Here is a 19,022-nt window from a genome sequence, read left to right on the forward strand (position 1 = left end):
TTGGGTTACAAAGCGTGCTACGTTTGGAAGGAATATATCAACGATTGATTAAATTATTTTGAGTTTAGAAATCTTTAAATGTATGTTAAACAATTCAAACTACAAACGCAGAAACCAACGGTCTCGTCTATGATAAAACAACCAAGGAAAAACAAAATACGATAGACAACAATCATATACATGCAACCACTGAATTTCAGACTCCTGATTTGGGACAGCCACATACACAAAATGGCTGGTTAAAACCCTGTTCCGAGCGCCCATACATCCCCTTACCTGGGAAATTGGTGGTCCGTTTTAAAGGAGGGACGAAAGATACCAGAGGTTTTAAAGGGTGTACATTTTAAGCCCTTTTGGAACGTAGGGAACGCAAAAACTAAATTTCGATAATGTTTCTCGCCCGCCCCGTTCCCAGTTACCAAAGTACATGCATAATGATAATTCACAGACTTTTATGCACATTGTGTAACCTAAAAGTACATATACCGAATATAGTAAAAGTATTATTTCAAATTAAATTTTCAGCTGTGTTTACTGACAACTGTTAATGCAAAGGTGCTTTCAAAAGTTTACATTCGTGCAAACATATCATATGGATAATAAAATCTTCAGTGGGGTTTTTTACACAATATAAGTTATTAAATCAATAATTTCTAATGGTTTTACGTCATTTTGTAATAAAACTATGGAATTCACTTCCTTTGATCTAAAATGAAACTTTATGTGGTTTTCGAATAAAAAAAAATCGAACTTTAGTCATCAAGGTTTAATATCGGATTTCGGTCAATGAAATACAATATCCTTTTCCGACTTAATGATTTTACACCTTAAAACACAACATCTCAATTATTCCTTTTAAATTTCATCCGAAAATAAATCTTCTTGTTTAAACATGTATGTTTCCAAAACTACAAGGTTGTTGCTACTGTGATAAAAATTACATGCCAAAAAAGTTTCAAAAAAATGGTATTCTAAGATGAATTGAGAAAATGCAAATTTGAACAAAAGCAAACCAAAAGATTCCCATTCTATCGAAGTCTCCATGTAAGATATCTGTACAACGTCCTTGTAACATTAAATGTTTATCGTTAATTCTGCTTTTTAAAATAAAACTTGATAAGGAAACTCATTTTCTAAATACTTTTACTTAAATACTGGTTATAGTAAATATTCACGTCGTGTGTATCAAATGGCGTCATTCAAATTTCAAATGTAGAAATAGTGTGTATAATTGTATATATACTAAAGTTATACCAAAAGCAAATGCCATTCTGGACTTGGTATACTTCAGAAACTGTTGTCGAAACATATCAATTATAATAAAGAGTGAAAAAAAAATGTCTGTCAATCTTGAAAATCTGTTCATAATCTTGAAAGACAACGGAAGACTATGGAACGCCGGCACTGTCTTATTATGACATTTCTCATTATATGATGTTCATTTGCCATTATATGATGTCATTTTACCCTTATATGATATGCAAATGACATTATATGATGTGCACTTATCCTTATATGATGTACACTTGTCATTATGTGATGTGAACTTGTCCTTATATGATGTACACTTGTCATTATATGATGTGAAGTTGTCCTTATATGCTATCCAAACACATTTATATGAGGTGCAAACATCTTTATATCATGTCCACAATTCATTAAATGATGTGCTTTTTCCATTATGTTATGTGATTGGGTCCTTATATTATGTGATGCTTTCCTTATACGATGTAGAAACGGCATTATGTGATGTACAATCACCTTTATACGATATGCAATCACCTTTATATGATGACAATTTGACATTATCTGATGTGCAAATTATATTATATGATGTGCAAGTTATATTATATGATGTGCAAATTATCTTATATGATGTGCAAATGGTCTTATATGATGTGCAAATTATCTTATATCATGTACAGATGTCTTTATATTATGTGCAAACTTCTTAATATGATGTGAACTTATCCTTATGTTATGTGCTAACATCGTTATATGGTGTGGTTCGGTTTACATCTTTAAATGATGTCAGAACATCATTATCATGATGTCGAAACATCATTATGATGATGTGCATTCATCGTCCTGATGGTCAATGAACATGATTACGATTAAAGCGATTACCCACTACGTCAGAACTGATTCCAATCTGCTTCTGCGGAGTAACAATTAGTCAGGCTCAAATTTTTAGCTGTCGTTTGGAAAATGGTTGAGATTTAAAAAGAGATAAACCTTGGCATATTAGTACCTCGTTTTAAGATGTAAAAAATCACACCTGATATTGTTGGAAAAATGTCAAAATATATGAATTGCAACGTTTTGTTTTAATCGATTGGTCTAAAATAATAAACATACGGAGTCTGCAATAATGAACATACGGTTAAAATTATTACATTTAAGAAATAATTCTTTTATTTCATGCTCTTTGCTCATTTTAACAAGGGAGGGCATTATATTTGTCAATTTCTGTACACCATAAAAAAAAAAATAATCTATAAAAAGTTAATACACGAATTTCTAGTATGTACATTAATGTAAATTTTGCCTTGCTGATTATTTTAGCTGTTCGAGTTTCTCTTTATATATTCTCAAGATAGACACAAAAGAATGGGAAAAAATCGAACTTTGATAGGGTAATGGCTTATATAAGGGACCAGTCATTTGTAACCCCAAAAAGAGGAATAGGAAGAAATAAAAGGGGCTTCTAATTTCATCATTTTTTTAATGGAAAGGTGCATTCAATTTTATATACTTATAGATTTGCGGTATAATGTTATGGCGATGTCTTCAAAATCCGTAGGCATCAATTGTTACGCCTGGTTCCGCTCGCCTCAATTGTTAAAACCTGAATCCTTAGTTTCAACAATTTCACTTGCAGAAAATTTTTCATCTGAAGCTAATATCGAATGAAGGTGTGGTAAATATTAATGAGACCATAACCGGCAAATCTAAATTAAGTTCGTGAAGTCGCAAACAACTTCCACACTTGAAGTTCTAGATTCACTACTGACGCAATATTTTAAACTTATACTGCATTTAGAAACTTAATACGATTTTTTTCTGGTATAGTTCTGTTAAGTCCTGTAATATTTTTACTCACTAAGAATTTTTTTTAGTCAATCAAAAGTAAAGAAAATAGAAAAGGTGATAAGTTTACTCCTTGTCGAACACCACTGTCACAAGCAAACAAAGTATTTCGAATTATAATTACTAGAAGATGCCAGCGAAAGAGCGGAACAATTCGGCAAGTGTTGAAACAAAGAGTGTGGACACAGTAATAAGGTGGACACAGTAAGGATTTGGACACGTTTAATGCATTTAATTCTTTTTCTTTAAAGAGACGAAAACGAGGAACATAATGCAAAAGACGGGCATCACCCCATTCATCTCTGTTGGAAAATAAAAATATCAAATACCCTAAATTGAAAAAGTGTGGCAAAGTGTGATTTTCAGTGTTTTTTTTTTTTCCTTTTAACTAAATAACCGTATGAACTACGTAAAATCCTTTGACATTACCGAAAAGGATCAAAATGAGTACACAATTAAAAAAATCCCATCTAATCGGCTGAAAAATAAAATCCAAAACACTTCACCAGGAATCAACCCCTCTGTATCTCAGAAACCGTTGACGCCACTCCAAATCTGTTGTCATACTCAAGTTGCAGAATTTTATTAGCAATTAAAAAAATCTCCATTAAAATAAGTTGAAAATAAACAATTTTTATATACAAATATGTGAACATTACCCAACCTGACCATTTCGCATTTCGCGGGCAGTACGTGGACTAAGCATGCGGTCTCCAAATTTGGATATTTTGGCTTTTTCTGTGGAAAAAAGATTGTTTCAAAGACAAATTAAGGAAGTACAAAACACTACATGTATACGTCATATCACAAATATTTCCGACTTTGTATGGTTTTGTAGGAGTAACACTACATTATACATCTTACCATTTATATTATTCAATAACATTTTATAAAACAAACCATCTCGCCATATTATGCACGAGTAGATAATTTTATAGCTATTGTTGTGAAATATTTTTAAAACTGACTGTTAGTTCAATGATGCATTTTGCAATGAATAGAAATAAGAAGATGTGGTATGAGAGCCAATGAGAAAAACTCTCCATCCAAGTCATAATTTGTAAGAGTAAACAATCATAGGTCAAAGTACGACCTTCAAAACGTAACATTTGCTTACCCCAAATAGCAAGCTATAAAGAGCCTCAAAATTTGTTTTATCATATTTTCGCCAGAGCCGCAAATTTCTCCAATTAGCTCCTGTATTAATTGATCTTAATCTCCCTCCGAAATGTTTGAAACGTTGATTTTGTTAAATTGCATTGTCTCATTTTTCCTATTAATTGCACTCTCGCTAGCGATAGACACATATTTGAGCTGGGTTTATAGTTTACAGAAGCAGATCGGAATCAGTTATGACGTAGACAGTAATCATTCTAATCGTAATCATGTTCATTGACCATAACGACGATGAAAGCACATCATATAATGACGTTTCGACATCATATAATGAAGTAAACCAAACCACATCATATAAGATTACAAGCACATAATATAATGACACAACCACATCATATAAAGATATTACCACATACTATAATGGTAACTGCACATCATATAATGATATGTACACATCATATAAGTATATCTGCACATCATATAAGTATATTTGCACATCATATAAGGATCTTTGCACATAATATAAGTACATTTGCACATCATATAAGAATGTTTGCACATCATATAAGAATGTTTGCACATCATATAAGTACATTCGCACATCATATAAGTACATTTGCACATCATATAAGTATATTTGCACATCATATAAGTATATAAGCACATCATATACGTATATATGCACATCATATAAGTATATATGCACATCATATAAGTATGTTTGCACATCATATAATGATGTTTGCACATTATATAATGATGTTTGCACACCATATAATGATGTTTGCACATCATATAAGGATGCTTGCACATCATATAAGGTTGTTTGCACATCATATAAAGGTGTTTGCACATCATATAATGACAAGCGCACATCATATAAAGGTAAATGCACATCATATAATGAAAATGGTCATAACAAGACAGTGTTGGCGTTCCATAGAAGACAGTTTTATTTCAAACGTCAGATCAATTCAAATGTGTACATTTAATTTCGATCTTATCAGATTATTGTAATATATCCTTTTTAGTCTCCATTTACGAATGAATTTAAATAGATTAGAGCGTTTTGTTGTCATAAGCTTTTCCCTTACATATAAGAGTCAGAATATCACAAACGTTTAATTTATTTCTTTTAATTGAATACTAAAAGTTTTGATTTATTACGCAAATTGAAATTGAATGATTGCAATGTTCAATACTCTTAATAATTCTGAATTATCTATTCAGTCTTGCATGTACAAAAAGTCTTAATATACACATGTACATATAACTTTCAACTACATTTATAACATTTGACGTGAATATTGAATGAAAACAGAAATTCAGAGGTCTTAATATGATCCATGTATCAATCTTACAGTGGACCTTAAAACTGTCCAAGATCGAGAGATAAGGAACCGAAACAAATACCTTCTAAATAAACAGGAATGAATGCCGTAAAGTATTCAGCGTCTCCCTTTCAACTTATTGCTAATCTTTGTACAGAGAAGAAAAAGCTGGTTAAAATCATTGGATTCTTGTTTATAGATAACCAACATAGTGGGTTTTTTATCTATAACTTTAACTATACTGTTTACTTATATTTTGGCATTGCACAAGGTCATGCGATTCCCAGACTGTTTATGAGCTCTTCATACTAAATCCGTTGGATGTTAACTGGTTGATACTTTAGTCTGGGAGAACATGATTTATTTATTAGTTGTAATTGACTTTGAATAAGCTTTCAGTAACCGCAAATACTCTTATTTCGGTGCTTTGTGTCTATTGTTTTTATGTTGGTTGTTTTTATGCCTCGTACCGATCTTTTGAATTAAACCAATTGTAACTTATTTTTACAGGTTGTTTTTTTGTTATGATGTTACACCACTGTCCCAGGTTAGGGAAGGGTTTAGCGGTCACAACATATTTAACGCCGTCACATTCTTTATGTGCCAGTCCCAAGTCAGGAGCCTTTAGTACAGTGGTTGTCGTTGGTTCATGTCTGCCATATTCGTTTTTCGTGAATCATTTTGTTATAAATTAAGCCGTTAGTTTTCTCGTTTGAATTGTTTCAAATTTTCATATAGGGGCCTTTTATAGCCGACTATACGCTAAGGATTTGTCTCATTGTTGAAGGCTTACAGTAGCCTATAATTGCTTACTTCCACTTCATTTAAACTCTGGTGGAAAGTTGTCTCATTGGCAATCATACCTCATCTCATGATTTTTATTCTAAAATCAAAAACATCACTTTTATCTAACAATAATGCGCTTTTATCATGGAATAGCATATCAAAGCCCCAACTAAAAATCATGATCAGTAATTTGGCTTTAAATCAGTTTAAAAAAAAGTGTATTCAGGCATATTTGGTGTATTTAAACACAAGGAAAGAATGATTTATGTCCACCTTATCCACACCCACCAAATCAAGATCCTGTAATTCTAGTTGTGCTTTCCAGACACCAGCTAAGTCTGACCTCAAGAAATCAAGACCATCGTTATGCCCCCGCCGCGTCGAAGGGGGCTTTAAGTGTTTCCCCTTGTCCGTCTACACGTCCGTACGTACGTCCCAAAATTAGACTCCGTTCTCTAACTTTAGTTTGCCTCAACTAAATATGTTATGAAGCTTATACACAATGCTTTTTACCATAAAACACAGATCAAGTTTAAATTTACAGTTCTCTAGCTATGTTCCTTTACAACGTGATATGCAAGCGGGGACATCATCTGAGTCCCATGGACATATTCTCCATTGATTTAATATTTTTTTCTAACTTGTTTCCACGGAGTATGATTGTCAACCATGAATTCGGAATCTTGAAAAATACTAACCAATTTTGGTTCAGATAAGAACAATACATTAACCAGACTGTTTTCAAGTAGGTCTTTGATGTGTCCATACCTATTACGTAGGCCGTTGATATTAAGGTAGTTACATAGTACCATAAATTCGGATAATAATTTTGGCTGTAGGAATATTTTGGTTTATTTCAGCGATTAAGATGAATGAACAAAATTTAAACACAGCAGTTTACCTAAAAGATAAATGCAAGTTTTCTATAATCATATATAAAACATTATGAACAATTATCATAACTTAAACATATTAATTGACATATAAACCATTTTTTTATAATGAAAAAAATTATTGGGAAAACCAACTATACTATTATATAAAAAGTATAGTCGGTACTCAAATGATATTAAATATGAATTAATTATTGTAACAAAAATAAACCGTACGGTGACCTTTTGTTGCTAACTTCTACATCCTTTGGATTATGACGGAAAGTTTTCTCATTGACAATGATACCACATCTTCCCTTTTTTACAATAAAATGTAAACGTTGATCTTCGTTTACTTCTAATGTCAAATAATTGCAATATATGTGATTTGGAATGTTCATGCAATTAGAACATTTTTTATATAATATTGGGTAAATCAGCACAAATCAAAACTTGCCTAATGTTTTCATTTTCATCACGGCCTATATTTGGCAGGTTAAAATGTAACCAATTGTTTTATCATCAATTTTTATTTTCGGACAATTTATTGGGCCAATTAAGCACAAAATCGTACCATTCAACTTTTGCAGATTTTTGCTATTATCTAGCAAAATTATTACAAATAGCAAGCAACTTAAAAAATACAAAGTATCAGAACAATGAGATCTACAAATAAGTCACCATGACCGAAGTCGTCAATTGATCCCTTATTAGAGTTACTGCCGTTGAATGATGGTTTTGAGAAATTGTAGAAAGCAAAATTGTTCATCAAAATCAGATCTACAAATGAGTCAACATGACCGAAATCGTCGATGGCCCCCTTAAAGAAGTTATTGCCCTTTAAAATTCTAACAAATGTCAAAACTTTAATAAATAGAAAGATATATGCTCAGTAAAAATAAGTCAACATTGCAGATATTGTCGATTGACGTCATGTCACCACTTACAGGAGTTAAATGCCATTTGCCTATTATACCGAAGCCTAAAATAGATAGTTTGATACAGTAAAAATGATCAGCAATACAAAATCTACCAAAATGTAAAAATAACGAATATCATTGGATGACATTGGCCTTAAATGACGATTTTTTTACTAACTGCTTTAAACTATTTGCCGTTTCATAAACAAAATAGTGTCGTGCATAAACTGACAACGCCATGACTAAAAACGAAAAAAAGGAAAAAGACCAACAGACAAACAACAGTACACAAAACACTACATAGAAAACAACTAAAGGATGACTAATACGAACCCCACCAAAAACTGGGGATGATTTCAGGAGCTCAGGAAGGGTAATCAGATCCTGCTCCACATGTGGCACCCATCGTGTTGCTCATGTTAGTACAAACCCTGTGATAAATCTAATTCGGAAGGTCACATTTGGGGAAAAGGGGGACGGGATTGTAGTTACGACAATTGAAACACATCCGTTGTCATCTGTGAAACGGATATACCATAACGGTCAACAAACTCGTGATGGGGTCCGTACAATATACGAAGAGACGATTTCAACTTCATCACTTCGAATTCTTGGTTTAATAGCTTCCTTGTGAGCAGCAACCCTTTATCAAGGAAATCATGATCAGGTAAAAACAAGCCCTGGAATATCGTATCAACTGGGAGATATATACTCTGTATGCAGGTGCTGCTGGAATGTTGGTACATATAAATGGAAAGTTCACATTTGGGAAGCTGATCGTGCTCCATAAGTGACATCCGTCGTGTTACTCTTGATAACTAGTAGCACAGATTAGTACAAAATCGGTGCTAAGTCTAATTCAGTGAGGTTACAATCGAGGAACAGATGACAAGATTGTGGCTACGACAATTGGATTATATCCGTGGTCATTTGTTACACAGATAACCTACGGAACCCTTGGTTCAACAGCTTCCTTTAAGCGGCAAATAACTATAAAGGAAATCATGCTATGAAACGCAAACTCTGGAATATTGTATCGACTGGACGATATCTATACTATTAAATGAGAAGACCACATTTTGTGTGTCGCTTCTCTTCCTTCCAAAATAAATTAATCATCATGCCTCTGTGTCATATAGGTACCATGCATAGTGGTATTTGTCATCCTATTTTATAATTATTCAGTTTGGGTTATTTTGGGAGGAAAACGAAAATAAAGGCGTCCGGATATTGTTTCCGTCATCGCACGGACTTTTAAGTCATAGACAAGACTTCCGTTTAGGACTTTTAAAATTACTCATAATTTTCATAAGTACTTGGGGACATGACAAATATTTTCGCGTTTTCCTGTATACTATGATCATGCATATACTATAGATAAAGTGTATTTGCTATTTACTATCAATTCCAAGTTTAATATCCACGGCGGTCACTTATATATTATATAGAGATCTCGAGTTTCTATATAATATATCAGTGACCGCCGTGGATATATAGTCAACTTGGAATTGATTATAAATAGCAAATAGACTTTATTTATAGTATATGTATGTTCAAAGTATAAAGAAAAACACAAAAATGATTGAAATTATCAGAAAACAAAAAATAACGGACTTTGGAAAAAGGTGGAGGGATAAAAAAATTGTCCTGTCCCCAAGTACCTATGACTTTTGATACATTTCCCGAAATTCTCCAGTCATGTAAAATCTTTTACAAAAAATCATCCTTCAACAGTTCACATACTTTCAACCAAGCTCTTAATGCACGCGATTTCGCAGGTGTGTTCTAGTATATATATATATTTCCTATTTCGACTCTTTAAAATTCAAGAGTCTATCCTAAATTGAGGTAAATTTTATGGCCTTCCAAATACTGTTTCGATCCCTAACATCACTGAAGAGACATTGATTGTCGAAATCCGGATATGGTGTACTAATTTTTGCACCTTTTGTTTGCGGTATACCATCTATTCCGCAAGTTTATTGTTTTCTGTTTGGTATTATATTAATAATTTTTAAGGATCCATTTTGTTACATCTTGTGATCCGTTTATTTGGCAATCGCCAATGGCAGTCAGCAGGGTTTAAGAACATCAGTTGTTCGACCTGTTAGTCAAATGCGTTTTGTTAAAATATACTTTTTCACTTTTTTTGGTCTTTTGGAAAATGTTGTTTGTACTGTATTTAGACCCCTCTACCAAGAAATTTGTTTTGCATGCACACGTATAAAAATTGCGGTTTTTATCCAACGCAATCATAGGTTTGAACGTCGTTTTCAATTTAGACTTGTTTTTATTTTATCGTTTGGGCTTGTATTATATTTTCCTTCGGGTTTATATGATCCGTTCTTCCTATTTCGACTCTTTAAAATTCAAGAGTCTATCTTGAATTGAGGTAAATTTTATGGCCTTCCAAATACTGTTTCGATCCCTAACATCACTGAAGAGACATTGATTGTCGAAATCCGGATATGGTGTACTAATTTTTGCACCTTTTGTTTGCGGTATACCATCTATTCCGCAAGTTGATTGTTTTCTGTTTGGTATTATATTAATAATTTTTAAAGATCCATTTTGTTACATCTTGTGATCCGTTTATTTGGCAATCGCCAATGGCAGTCAGCAGGGTTTAAGAACATCAGTTGTTCGACCTGTTAGTCAAATGCGTTTTGTTAAAATATACTTTTTCACTTTTTTTGGTCTTTTGGAAACTGTTGTTTGTGCTGTATTTAGACCCCTCTACCAAGAAATTTGTTTTGCATGCACACGTATAAAAATTGCGGTTTTTATCCAACGCAATCATAGGTTTGAACGTCGTTTTCAATTTAGACTTGTATATATATATATATATATACCGTTTCGATTCCTAACATCACTGAAGAGACATTAATTGTCGAAATCCGGATATTTTGCAACTTTTGTTTGCGGTATACCATCTTTTCCGCAAGTTTATTGTTTTCTGTTTGATATAATTAATATTTAAGATCCATTTTGTTACATCTGGTGATTATTTTATTTGGCAATCGCCAATGGCAGTCAGCAGGGTTTAAGAACATCCGTTGTTCGACCTGCTAGTCAAATGCGTTTTGTTAAAATATACTTTTTCATTTTTTTGGTCTTTTGGAAACTGTTGTTTGTGCAGTTTTTAGACCCCTCTACCAAGAAATTTGTTTTGCATGCACACGTATAAAAATTGCGGTTTTTATCCAACGCAATCATAGGTTTGAACGTTGTTTTCAATTTAGACTTGTATATATATATATATATATATGTTCTTAATGAATGCGCTGCTAAAATGTTGTTCATAGAAAGGGAAAGTTTACATATTGTAACCTGAAATCATCTCTTTTGTCGTGAAGTTTTGTTTTACATTAGTGAAAATATAACATCGCTAGTACTACACTCTGGCTCAACTGTTTCAACCACAAGTGACAGCTTCTTTCGGGAACACATTTCAACACCACAGAACAACTTGGATAACTTACTGGATATCGAATGTGCTGACGGGCAGCAGTTACCCTATCTTAGATATAAAGAAGTGGAATTGGAAATATCTGGACACAAGCGAAAACACTCTTGTATACTATTGGTATTACCAGACAGCAGATATAACCATGAGGTACCGCTCTTGCTTGGAATCAACACACAATCAACAATCATGTACACTTTGCTACAAGGCATTGAAAAAAAACATTGGCAAAGAACTTCAAAGGTGTTGATATTGAGCCACAACATGTCAATTACCACCACAAACAGATTGGTAACTATTAGTATAACGATATAATTCGTCACCACAGGAACTATCAAAATTAAATCGAAAGCTATCAGAGAAAGAGAAAGTCAACATCATGTACAGTTTATCAAAAGCAACTTAATAGGTGATCAGCATGACTCAGGGTTACTCCCTACTCGGACATATTTTAGAAGAGGGACATGGTTGTTGGCCAAAAAACATATTGTACAGCACCGGATAGACCTAATTCATGAAAAATCCTTCAAGCAGAAGTATAGGCGTATACCATCTTTAGTTTCTTGATGCTGGGATTATCTAAGCATAACCTAAACATGTCCAGTTTGCATCCAACGTGGTCTTGATAACCAAAAACGCCAGCCAGGGATTGAGTGTGGATTACAGACAACTATTGACATCACCCAGAAAGACAGCAAAAGCATGTCTTCGAGAAAGTGGCTTGATAAGTAATATGGACATGAAGTATGGTTATCATAAGTAGAGATAAATGAGCCATTTGACCATTAGGCTTTAACGAGTACAAAATGATGCCCTTGGACTCACCAACAACCCAGCCACCTATAAGCCGTTGATATAGAACTGTTGAGCACAGAGTTTTACTCAAGAATCAGCTATGTGTCCAAATAAGTATTTTGCAAGACATAAGAGGAACATCTGCACAAATTAGAGCCAGTGTTTAAGCGGATTAGAGAAGCACATCTGAAGGTTTTTGTTCTACGGGATGAATGTAAAGTGTGTCGGCCACTGGATATCGATGGTTAGGTCTTTTTTTGGTTTTATCAGCTCTTCAACGTTTTATATTAGGTTTTGGATTTTCAAATATTTTGGCCTCGAACATCACTGAAGAGACAATAATTGGCGAAATGCTTATCTGGTGCAGTAAAAATGCTACCATTAATTATATAAGCTTCATTAGCAACCTTTGAATTAACTGTACAGTAACGTCCAGGGAAGAACGACAATGACACAACTCACACCTGTCACGACACCTGCTAGATCGGAGAGCCAAGTAGAGTACATGGTAGATGAAATTTTACACTATGAATCACTAGAGCTTGTAATATGCATATGGGAGCCTATAGCTTATTATAATTGCAGTGACACTACCTTCACTGAGGAAACATCAAAACAGGATGACTGTACTGTGGGAGTTAAACCTGAAAAATCTGATTCTGAAGGGAACGCCTATTTCCAGAAAGCTAATAGCATTGAAGCAGAAGGAACAGAGTGAGAGTCGGTCGCTAGAAGCGCTTCGTCAGAGATAAGTGAAGATAGTCAGCAGGAAGACAGTCCTAGTGAAGCTTCGGCAACATCTTCACCAGAACCAGTCCAACGGTCTACTAGAGACAGACAGCCACTTGCGTGGATGAAATCTGAAACATTCGACCTGTCCTAGTCAGGTGGCACACCATTTTGTGACATCGAGTGGTATAAGAAGGTCCAGTACATCACTTCTTTAGCTGGAACACATTTTTATCAAATTTTACAAACAGAAACACCGAAGACCATAGTCGACATTTGGAACACTCCGTCAGCTTAGAAATGACAAGACGTCGTTTTACAGCCGAAGAGTTTACTAGTATGTTGTAGACTGCATGTTTTATGTTTACAGTAATTTGATTAAATTTCTATATCTAAATAGGAGTATGTTTATTGTATCTTAAATGACTTATTTTGATTTATTACATGCATTAGTATATCAATTGTAGAATTGTAATTCATTTATCATTTTGTTTATTAGTATATTTATTAGGTAATAAAAAATAAAAAGATGTGGTATGATTGTTAATGAGACCACTCTCCACCAAAGACAAAATGACGTAAACGTTAACAATTATAGGTCACCGTACGGACTTCAAGAAAACCTAAAATGCATAGTAAGCTACAAAAGCCCCGAAATGACAAATGTAAAACAATTCAAACGAGAAAACTTATGGCCTGGTTTATGTACAAAACAATCAACGAAAACAAATATAATATACAGCAACAAACGACAACGACTGAATTACAGACTCCTGACTTGGGACAGGCACATACAGAATGTGGCGGGGTTTAACATGTTTGCTGGCGCCAAACCCTCCCCATCCCCTATCCTGGGACAGTGGTGTAACAGGACAACAAACTATAAAAATCCGTTGAAAGGGGCTTAACTCATCAGATCGATACAAAAACACAAAAGACAAAAATTACAGATCCGAGTTAATTTCATTTAGTTATTGAACATTTGGACTTATGGACAGACGACAGTTTCTAGTTTTTTTGATAATTTTGTTTTCTGGGTAATTTACTTACATGGAATTATTTTTCATATTTCATTAGATAACACTTTCTTTATTTCTATTGGTTATCATGATATGGTGCTGTATTTCTTTTGTTCTGTATTGTTGTCCTCATTTTTGATATTATTGGTGGATAAATTTTGACGTGATAATCATAAGTTTGATATTTATTCTTTCTTACCTTACTTAATATTCTATATATAGGTATATTTTGATAATCAAGAAAAAGTGCAAAGAAATAGAAAAAAAAAACGAATCCTCCGTACAGGTCACCGTACGGCTTTTAAGAATGATAAAAACTATATAGTAAGCTATAAAGGCCCAGAAATGACAAATATATAACAGTTCAAACGAGCAAACTAACAGCTGATTTATGTACAAAAATAATTCAAAAGAGAAAATGGGAAAACGAGAAAACTAACGGCCTGATGTATGTACAAAACAATAAACGAAAATAATGTACTTATAGTCGGGCTATAATTAATCTTAAATGGTCAATATGAAAGAGTGAGATGTAAGTTGTATGAGTTTAAATGAAACTATTGTGGATATTTGCTAAGAAATTTCTGTATGTATTAGGCATTGATGTATACGTAACTTGTACGTGTTTGTAACCATGATAAGGAATATATAAAAATAACTGAAATACCTTTTTTCTAATTAAGAAGTTGGAGGGGGGGGGGGGATCAACAACATATGACTAGATTGATAAATTTTATGCAGTGTAACATTTTATAATGTAAAGACAAAAACAGTATACACTGATCCAAGCTCATGACTTGCAAGGTAAATAAAATGTGTTACAATATTTCGGAAATTAAACCTTATCCCCTTATTAATCGAGTAAATCCCTTAAAACATCAATTTCGCCTAAAAAGAAATTTATTCTATGGTTGAAAATGATCTGCCTTATATAGTGACAATGAATAAAGTTCACCTTGTCTTTTAGTTCCAACACCTGATAAGTTTTACATCTTTGATACACAATTTATGAAAATTAACACTTTGACAAAATCAGATTTTTATCCAATCCCTAGGATTGATGATTGCACATATAAGACAAAGAATGCAACATTTGTTAATAATCATGACCGTATGAAACGATATTGGAATACTTCTTTGACAGATAGGACAAAACAATTGTCTGCCTTTATGGCTTCAAACGGTTAGTACCAATATAAAGTAATGCCTAAGGGAAGGAAAAAAACTTTGTTGCCACATCTCACATATTCGTCAATAAAATTCTCAAATGTTTAAATAGTTTTTCATGCTACATTGATATCAATATTTACAGTGATTCTTGGTAACAGCATCTACAACAAATGCGTATTTTTTTTTAAAGATTGTCAGAGTTGAATTTAACGGTTAAACTAGTCAAACATTAATTTGGTCAAGCGACCTAACCACTGGGTATATTATTTATAAAATTTTCGAATTGCTTCGCAATGAAATTAGAAAATACTTGTCTCAAAAGAGAAGAGTCCTTAACACTCTTAAATGAAGTTATGACAACTTTTTATATAAGTACATTATAGTATGTGCCATATATATTATATCCAATGGAAACATAAAATGTAGATATCATTGTATACCAGAAGGTAAAGCTGAAACAATTACAAAAAAATTAGGATAGACGTCTTGTAATTTAAAATCAACAGACATACAAGTTGGAGGTTAAAGTTGCTATAAATAAAGGCAACAGTAGTATACCGCTGTTTGAAAGTCATAAATCGATTGAGAGAAAACAAATCCAGTTACAAACTAAAACCGAGGGAAACACATCAACTATAAGAGGAAAACAACGAAACAACAGAAACACTGAAAAGTAAAATCACAAAAATACTGAACTCCGAGGAAAATTCAAAAACGAAAGTCCCTAATCAAATGGCAAAATCAAAAGCTCAAACACATCAAACGAATGGATAACAACTGTCATAGTCCTGACTTGGTACAGGCATTTTCTTATGTAGAAAATGGTGGATTGAACCTGGTTTTATAGCTAGCTAAACCTCTCACTTGTATGACAGTTGCATCAAATTCCATTATATTGACAGCGATGCGTGAACAAAACAAACAGACACAATAGGTAAAACATGTCAAAAATAGGGGTACAGCAGTCAACATTGTGTTATCATTTTAATCACTATAAAAACAAACAAATGCAACGAAGAAGCACAAACAGGCATACATCAAATTTAACATCCTCATTTTGCTTGTATTATACGATTTTATTTATCTATGTAAAATCCACCCATAAAGGATGGAAGGTTTTAAGTACTGGCGTAAAATCGCACGTTTGAAATTCGCACAGGTAGACATAAAAATAATTTTGTCGTTCAAAGTATGAGGGGATACATAAATACAGAGTCACGTAAAATGGATATAACAAAAAAACAGACTTAACAGTAAAAGTAATATTAATAAATAATATAAAATAATTGTGTGATACAAAGTATGACGATATACATAAGTACAGAGTCACGTCAAATGTAAATCACAAAAAACAGACTCAACAGTAAAAGTAATATTAATAAATAAAATAATTTTGTCGTTCAAAGTATGACGGGATACATAAGCACAGAGTCAAGTCAAATGGATATCTCGAAAAAAACAGACTTAACAGTAAAAGTAATATTAATAAAGATAAATAAAAGAATACTATAACACGTTATTAAGATGATAAACAACGTCAGTACGCAAAATCTATACTTTAAGACCATCGTGTATTATTTGTGAAGTTGATACGGAGTATTTATCAAAAGTTCGTGGTACCTTCCGATGAATTTTTTTAGAAAAAGGACGAGACGTTCTTTGACATACCCCTGGTTCATCAACTTTCTGCTCAGACACTGGTGACGTTTTACAAAGTCTGAGTAGGAGCTCCAAGCTTTTGAATACCGAATAAGTTGGGAAATTTATATCCCATATGCAGGTGAAGTTGGTATATTGCTACTAAGGTGGGGGAAATTGATAATTTCAAAATTAAAATCGTCTCATTTGTCATAGATTCTGGTACTGAGATGACTGTGTATGTCAAATTCGAGGTATAAGTCTAAAAATGATGCGGAGGAAGCCGTGTCTGTTGTTTCTTTAATTACTAGTTCTGGTGGATATGTTAATGGAAACCAATCAGAAAAGTTCGGATTGTTAATGGAAAGAACATCATCAATATATCTGAAGTTGAAATTAAATAACCTGGCTTCTTTGATCTTCTTGTTTTTGACAAGTGTCTGAAGGATCTCCGATTCATATGAAAATAAGAAGAGGTCGGCAAGGAGAGGCGCACAGTTCGTTCCCATAGGAATGCCGACAATTTGTTGAAAAAGTCTACCTCCAAATTCAACAAATATGTTGTCAATAAGGAACTCCAGCATACTGATCACTTGTTCCTCTGTGTAGCATTTTTTACCCTTTTGTTCACTATTAACAAAATATGCCTTATGGTATCCCAAAGTAATAAATTTATAGCGTATGCTACCTTTTTTATGATGAAAAGCATTGTGGATTATATCTTTTAGACGGTTTTTCAATTTCACATGGGGAATAGTGGTATACAAGGTTGAAAAATCAAAAGTTTTGATAGAAATAATTTCAGAAAAAGACTGAGATTTAAACATATCCAGAAGTTCTTTACAGTTTTTAAGAATCTACATATGGTTAATACCACTACGCGAGTAAACAGTTTCACAGTATTTCTGAAGACCCTCTTTCACTGCGGACAGAATTTTAGTCAATCTAATGGACAATTCTTTAGTGGAACATGCAGATGAGCCGGCAATGTACCGTTGTTTGTACGGAATTTTGTAAATTATTAAGTCAGGGATTTCGTTACCATGAATTACGTAGAACTTTTACTAAATTCTTTCATAGATACAAAGATTTTATTAGTAAATTTGGCTGTACCTGTAGAAAACTGATTAAAAACGGTATTTCACATCCTAAATTTTACGGTAATATTGTACTTAAAGCGCGGAAATCACTATGCGATCCGTGTAAACTCATCGAACCTTTAAACAAATGTATTAGTAAAGATTATCTTACCAATGTTGTAATTAGATCTTTGAAGGTTGTTTACATTGGCACTAATATCGATTGTGTCATCAGCAAATTAAAACATAACTAAATTTGTATTCTTTTCAAACGGGATGTATAAAGACACACCCATGTTCATTTTGATCTATAAAGAGGTTAAACTCCTAACTATCCTACTGCCTGTCGATACATTTGTTTTTGCCATTGCACAAGTCATGTCTTCTTTGACTGTCCATGACGTTAAAATACTAAATCCCTGGGATGTGCTTTAGTTGATTTTAGTCTCTGATGCATGATTTTTTATTATTAATTGGTTTTTGCTTTTAACTAGCTGTCAGTAACTGCGAGTACTTTCAAATCGCACTTTCTTGTTCATTTGACCTGTTGATACTAATTGTAATGCTTTTTTGTTATTTAATGTTTACTTATTCAGGGTTATATCTGGTCTATATACCAGCTTTGATAAGTGTTTGGTATTACTATAAATTTTCACTTCTTCGTACTATGAACATCAAAATTATTTTGTAAAAATATTTCCTTTTTCCATTTGAACTGTACACGTATACCTAACATAATTATTTTCATTTACCTGTGTTTAAAGTAATTGCATATGGCTGATATTTTTGTTCAAGTATATTGTTTTTCTTAAATTGTTTAACATTGCACAGCGGTATAACATGCTACTTTAATTATTCTTCCCTTAGTTTATTTATTTTGTATTTGTATCACAGATCAAATTTATTTGTTCAGTGTATGTTCACTGGTGTTAATATGTCTTTTGATTGAGTTAAGCCATTTCAATAGATATTTTATAGTGTGTCTTTCTATGTTGTGATGTTACACTATTG

The sequence above is a fragment of the Mytilus californianus genome, unplaced genomic scaffold (assembly GCF_021869535.1).
Source record: "Mytilus californianus isolate M0D057914Y unplaced genomic scaffold, xbMytCali1.0.p SCAF_2, whole genome shotgun sequence".
Lineage (NCBI taxonomy): Eukaryota > Metazoa > Mollusca > Bivalvia > Mytilida > Mytilidae > Mytilus > Mytilus californianus.